At 47.3% G+C, this 6717-nt stretch overlaps 1 protein-coding gene across 1 annotated transcript in view; it reads left to right on the forward strand.

Moving 5' to 3' along the window:
- LOC130578498 (collagen alpha-1(XXVII) chain-like) overlaps window positions 1–6717 on the forward strand; it is a 135750-nt gene that overhangs the window by 107053 nt on the left and 21980 nt on the right. The gene's annotated exons all lie outside the window — the stretch shown is intronic.

A 6717-nucleotide genomic window follows, 5' to 3' on the forward strand; every position in this document is an offset into this window, starting at 1 on the left:
GGCTGTCTGTGGAGTAATTACTTGAAAGAAATTTCTTAAACTTCTTAAACACTGGAGTGTGTGGGGTCACCCTCGAGCAGGGGGAGGAATGGGGAGCACCAGGCTGGGTGTAGGGCAGAGTGTCAGTGGTAACAGCAAGCTCCTCAAACCCTGAATCTGAGGAAATGAGCAGCGTTACTCCAAATCCTGCCCTTGAATGATGTGTTGGGAAGATGCACAAGATAAAGTGGCTTGCCCAGGGTCATAGAGGAGGTTGGTCAGKGGCAGAAGGTGACCAGGAGGTCACAACAGGCCATTCTCCTGCCCTACAGCCCATCCTTTTCCAGATGTTCTATCAGCAGGGCCAGTTCTTAGCCTAAAGCCCAGTTTCCAGAGCTGAGGGTGTTTGTGCCTGGCCATGGTGTGTCCCTGTGGCATTCCTCACACAGAACCACATCCTGCAAAGCCATGAGAAGGCATTTGCCTTGCATCACAAATCAAAGGTGGATAAAGTCACTCAGAAATGCAGTCAAATATGCTGGAAACCTCTGTTTTAATGAGTATGAGACCATACTCAGGGTCAGGGCGATGGCTCTCCATGGAGCTGCAGGCCCAGGTCTCTGTTTCCCCTTCAGAACCAGCGTGGCCATCTCTGGGCTCCTCTGCCCACAGCCTCCAGCAGCTTCTCCTCTCATTTTCATAACCAGTGATGATGGCTCAGGGTCAGCCTTTTCTGAACACCCCACCTCACAGAGAGGCCCATGCTGGATTTTGCTGTTTGGGTGATATTATTGTGAGGGACCTTCTCCCCCCCCCAACCCAGTTTTGTGCTATTCTGCTCTCTGTGCCTCAGTCCACCAAATTCTCTGACACATTTGGATCAGCCCATGGTTGTGCTGAGCCCTGTGAATCCTCCAGGGAACCCCAGAGCTCTCCCAATCCCGCTGGGCCCTCGCAGGCTCTGCTGCTGGGGAAGGCAGGCTGATCCCAGCTGGTCTTCGTTTAGAGTTAATAGGAGTCAAAACGAGCCAGAATTTGAAATAAATCCCATTGACTTGGCACGGTTTCTTTCCTGACTCAGACGAAGGAGACGCACTTTTTGGGCAGTTGCTCCAAGATTCCCCTCCTTATTGCAAGAAAGGATTTCATTCCCCTCCTCTTCCACAACCCCAGGGCATCTGTGTCCTTCTAGAGGAAGATGTTAACCCTTAGTGTTTGGGGGAGTGTAAATCAGAGTTGTGCTGCCCAGGTGCTCTCTCTATTCTTATCTTTTCCCATTGTCAGCTTCCAACACTAAWTTTTTGGAGCATTTTGGTTTTATTGTGTATTTCACAGCTCAGTGGGGATGAGGCCTCACACATTTCCTGCACTTCCCACTCATCCATCAAGCCTTTTAGTGGCACCTTTGTCTCCTGTGCTTTCTTGGAGATGAGGAAATGGAGGCAATGAGAGGGGGAGAAAAAGGGATTTTCCCAGGAACAATAAATTAGCGGCAGTTCAGAGCTATCAGAACAAACCAGAGCAGCTCAGAGCACACAGCACTGCTCTGTACATGATTCTTTTTGCTGCCTTACACTGTAACTGCTTAGGAAAATCAAGCTAAATAGACCTCCTCCTCCAYAAAACCAAAAGCAGCACATTTCAGAGCAACAGCCGCATGCAGATAAGAATTAACTGYAAAGCAGAGAGTTTGGGATACACARTTTGGGGCTGGATTCCCATTTGAARCTGAGGAKCTYRGCTGAAAGGAAAGCCACAGTGACTCTGGCTGCAGTCTTTCCATCCCAGACCTTTTTTATAGGATTTCCCCGATTTGCTGTGTTTTTGAGCACAGCCTGCCAGCTCTACCTGCACTCCCCACTCGGGTTTCCACAAGCAGGCCAAGAGCCCATTACTTCCCAGTGCTCCCAGTGAAACCCTCTGAACCTCACAGCACAATCAGGTCTTTCTTCTCGAGAACAGTTGAGTCTTTCTTCTTTCCCCATACTCATTCAGGAGCTGCTGCCCTGTCTCCTCCCCTTCCAAACTACTGCTAGGCAGAGTGATTATGAAATGTGTTTCTTATAAATCCAAAACATTTATGTCTTCAAATGCCCGGCCCAAATAATCCCACTAATTTCCTGAGTGCTTGTGAACTGTCCTCCATGGGGGGAGGCTTCTCTCGATCAAAGTTTATTAAGTAGGGGTTCTCATATGGAGACATTGCTGAGCAGTAGGAAATTATACGGGGCTTTTTCATTTCCCTTTAAATGAGCTCACTGGCTGGGCCTGGACAATATGGGCATGGTCATCCTATGGTTCATGCTTCCTACCTTTATTGCTGCTTTCGTTTTCCTGCCCTTTTTACATCCAGCGCCTTAAACCATCACCTTTTTTTTTTTTTTTTTCTCTGTCACCATGTCACTTTTTTTTCTTTACTCAGTAGCTGAATTCTGGTGGTTCTGTTTCCTCCTGCCTCACTTTTTGGGAGGGAGGAGTGACCTTCACTCAGTGACACCCATAAATGACAGCAACAACAAAAAAAAAAGTTTGAAAATATGCTCCTGCTCCACAGCAGTCCTGAGCAATCCTGAAGCAGCCTGAGGCAWGCTTTGGGAAGCTCTCCCATCAGTTCTGTGCCCTCGAGAGCTTCCTTCCTGTGCTGTGCTGAAAGGAAGGCAGGAACACATTTGCCCTCTGGAATGCCAAGAGCCAAACAGGGACAGTGAGTCACAGCTCAGTTCCCACTTCCCCAGACCCAGTGCCTGCAGCAAGAGCATCCCTGCAAGTGGGGAAGTTTGGGTCGGGATTTGAGCCCTGTTTGTTGTTTGGCTCTGTTCAGGGCATATCTCTSTACAGTTCATTCAACTTCCTTGTTTTGTTTTTCTGGATGCTGTTGACGGAACATAGATTTCAACTGTTGATGTCTGGAGAATTTAAAGATGGGCTGCTCATCTATTTGCTCCCACTAAACATTACTGCTGTGCTGGGCAATAGATCTGACTTTTCTGTCAAGGCCATCAACAGCTGGAAGTCTCTTTTTATTTTTTTTTCTTTAAAAATTAACCAATTTGCATTGGAAAATAAACCATTCTTCTTTCCCTTAGGGGAATATCTAAAGCTATACTAAAAAAAACCCTTGTAAATCTGTGTCCTTACTGAAGATGACAATGAAATTTTAAACATGCTAGACATAAGTTCATAATTTTTTTGCTTCCCTTGGATATTTTGGCAYGGCTGAAGGCTTTGTAAAACTGCTGCTTTTCACTGTCCCTGGTCACAAATACCATCATCATCTGGAGGTACTGATATGCTTCTCTAGCRAAGAATGCAGCAGAATATAAAGAGAATTCACCATTTAAAAATAGTCCTGCTCACGGAAGAAACTTGGAGAGAAGATTTGTTTTCTCAGCAAACCAGTAACCCAAAGCATACAACAAAATGTGTACAAACCCCGGGAATAAAAGCATCGTGTGTTCAGTGCCCTGGCACAGTAACCCAACTGATCTGAGTCCAGCAGAGGGAACTTGGATTTAATCATTTTGATGTGTAGGCTTTTGTCCATCTTCTACCCTCACTGCTATCTCTGCTGAAGAGAGAAGAAATCATAGGAACCTTAGGAACTTCACAGTGCCGTGGAAGAGGTACCAAAATGTGCTACAGTTGTGATATACTTTGAGGAGATAGGATCTCATTAAGTTTTATTTTTATTCATTTTTTTTGCTTCCTTTTCTGGCCTTGATTTTTTTCATCCCTGGACAGATGAGTCAGAAGAAGGGAGAGAAAAAGGACATGACATTTTCTGAAGGCTACCAAAGTTCTTGCCGGGTTTGTTACTCCCCGTGCGATGTGTGGCAGCGCGTTGATTTCTGGGAACTGTGAAAACCCCTGCCTGTGTGCCCTGAGAACATCTGGGATTGCAACAGCAGCCACATCTGGATCATCACAAGTAGAGATATCASATATCTGGGAACCCCAGACAAGTGTTGAACTGCCTCTAAATTCATCTGGGCAGAATTCCTGCGCAGTTGGAGAAAGCCTATCCAGGAAAATCAGACACATGGTAGGCTTCCCACTCACCAGCAGAGCTCGCTGGCCAAAGTCCTAGAAAGCGTGCTGGGAGAGCACAGAAATATCCCTGACTGATAGAGCTTATTCCTCTCGAGGAGGTGACTCAGTGAGGCAAAATCGGAGCCACGTCTCTGCCGGCGGTGTCGCCAGCGTGGTTTGACCCATTTTTTTTTGTACCAGCCAAGCTTTTAACCAGTGGATGAAAGTCAAGAACAGCAAGGGAGGCTTGGAACGAGGTCTCCRTGGCTTCCTGTGAGTGACAGCTTGTCTTGCTATCAGTGACAGGAGCTGGAGGTGCTGCCAATGTTTTTTTCCTCTGGGAATGGAGAAGGAGCCGCACCCCAGCTGGAGAGCCCAGGAGASCCTTGTGGAGCAGATGAACATCCCTGCTCCACCAGCCCAATGTGTCAGCAGGGGGAAATGGTGCAGGAGGTTATTGGAGCCCGTATCTGTGTTCAGATCCGCCAAGGGAACACAGAAGCTGAAAGAACTCTGAGAAAATCTGAGAAGCTGCTTGAACATGGCATGGCCTCAGTGTGGATTGAGCTCATTTTTGCGAGCAGGASTTGGACTGTCAAAGTTGGGTTTGTTTTCTACCCTCTCCCAGATGACTCCAGCCCCTCTGTCTGTACTCAGTGATGGTGGCAGATTTTAGGAGCAGTGTAGAAGTTTTGTTTCTTGGATGGAAAGAGTCAAGTCCTAAACTTTTCTTCTCAAAAAGCAGAGATGTTTTCCAATGCAGGCAAGAAGCAAGTTTCAGTCATGAGATTTCCAGGGGAGATGTATCCTGATGGAGGCAGCCAGGCTGCACTTCAAACTCTCCTGAATCAGCTGTGAGATCCTGGTTACCTCCCCATGAACAGAGTCCACCTGCCCTGCACAATGATGAAGAGTGTGTCTCATCAATGGACTGAAATCCACATTTTCTACAGACAGTGTGACACATCCTCATCCTGGGGAGGGAACCTGTGCATGGAAATCTTTGTTTCAAGAGCTGGCACAGCACTGCAGTTCCAGGAGCAAATCTGAGTGTGCCAAACTACTCTGCTGGAGAAGACAAGGGCTTGGCCATCAGGAACAGATTCAGCTTCAAATGGGCTTTCTCCCATTTGCAGAAAGCATCCTGCAATGCTTCCACAAGCTCTTAGAGCACAGCCCAGGGAGGCTGATGGAAAAACACTGWGCAACTGATTAGAAACCCCAGTTGCCTCTTTATTCACTCACATCTTGTTCTGACAGTAAAGTTTTGTCCATGATTCCACTACTCCCTCTCCAAATTTTTAAGCCTTTCAGTGCCAGGGGCACGGGGAGTGGGAGTTCCTGCTGCTTCAGGTGCTGAGTACCAGGTCCCACAGCTGCAGAGCTGGAAGGGTCTGACCATTTCTGATGCTTCCATTAGTGAGGATTTCTCTGTGCTCCAGTCACAAATGTAAATCATGTGGGTGATGCTGGAGCCTTGGCACCCACCCTCTACTGTGGCTGCTCGACATCTGTGGGAAAGTAGCTCCAAAAGTGATCTCTTGGAAAGTGGCAGCAAAAAATAGCACACAAAAAAAACCCCTGAGCAGTGTGGAAGAGACACAGAACAAGGCTCAGGCTCCTCAGCAGGGACCTGTCCTTTGTGAAGCCTGATGGCCTTGGCAAGGTGGGCTCCTGAAATGTTTGATTTAGGTAAAAAGGAGCTGTTCCCTCTGGGGAAGTGAACTGGCACAGTTCTTTAGGGTTGGAATGAGTCTGAATTGCTCCTTTGTGCTCGGAGCAGGCACTTCTGAGGCCCATGCTCCAGATCAGAGTGAAAACCTCCCGATACGTCTGGCTTTATAAGTTGCTTTTATTCAGCTGAGACTGCAACATCAACCATGGTGAAAATTAAACCTTCCTAGGTGGGAGGCGGGGGAGCAGAGGGACAGACGTGGTGCTGGTGGTGAGATGCTGTTGAAAAATTTGTCACAATCCCYGAAAAGCATGAGTTATTTCCTTCAGTGATACTTTTTGCTTCTTTCTGTCAAATTCAAAATATTCTGTCTGCCTTGCAGCCAACAGGGTCAAACGCTGGAAAAAATGAGCTGGCTGGGGTCCCTAAGGAGAGGCTGCTGTGCTGAGCTGCTCATCACAGCTCATTTCTGGGRTGTGGGTGCTGAAAGCAACCCAGSATCCCTRTCCCTKCTCACCATGGCTCCCACATGAAGTKTTGCATCCCTCTCCRTTTCTATGTGCCTGAGCAGCAGATTGTGGTTTCTGCATGTGACAGTGATAACACAAATAGAGGGAGGGGGGTTTCACCTTGAGCAGGAAGCTGTGTGTGGTAGGAGCAYAGAGAATGAAACCATTGCTGTTATCACAAGGTAAAAATGAGGAGAGTTGCTGTGGAGGCAGTGATTCATTGACATCATCCTAAACTGCATTAAAAGTGTTGATATCCAATTCTAATGAAGGATACRACTGTTGATAATGCAGCAGTGCAGAGATCAGGTGCAGACCTGCACTTTTTGTGGGAACCAGAGTAAATGTGTTTTCCACATTTCAGCCCATTCTGTAGCACAGACTGGCTAGRTGCACTTCTGAGATCCCTCTTTTGCACCTTTGGGGACAGATGGACACACCAAATGGCAGTTTCCCATCACCCACCTGTCCTCAAGATGCGATTTTTAAGATGAAAATGATCCCAGCATCACCTTTTTAGCCGTG

This window comes from Malurus melanocephalus, unplaced genomic scaffold (assembly GCF_030028575.1).
Source record: "Malurus melanocephalus ecotype Western Australia unplaced genomic scaffold, MMel_1.1 scaffold_230, whole genome shotgun sequence".
In the NCBI taxonomy this organism is placed as follows: Eukaryota; Metazoa; Chordata; class Aves; order Passeriformes; family Maluridae; genus Malurus; species Malurus melanocephalus.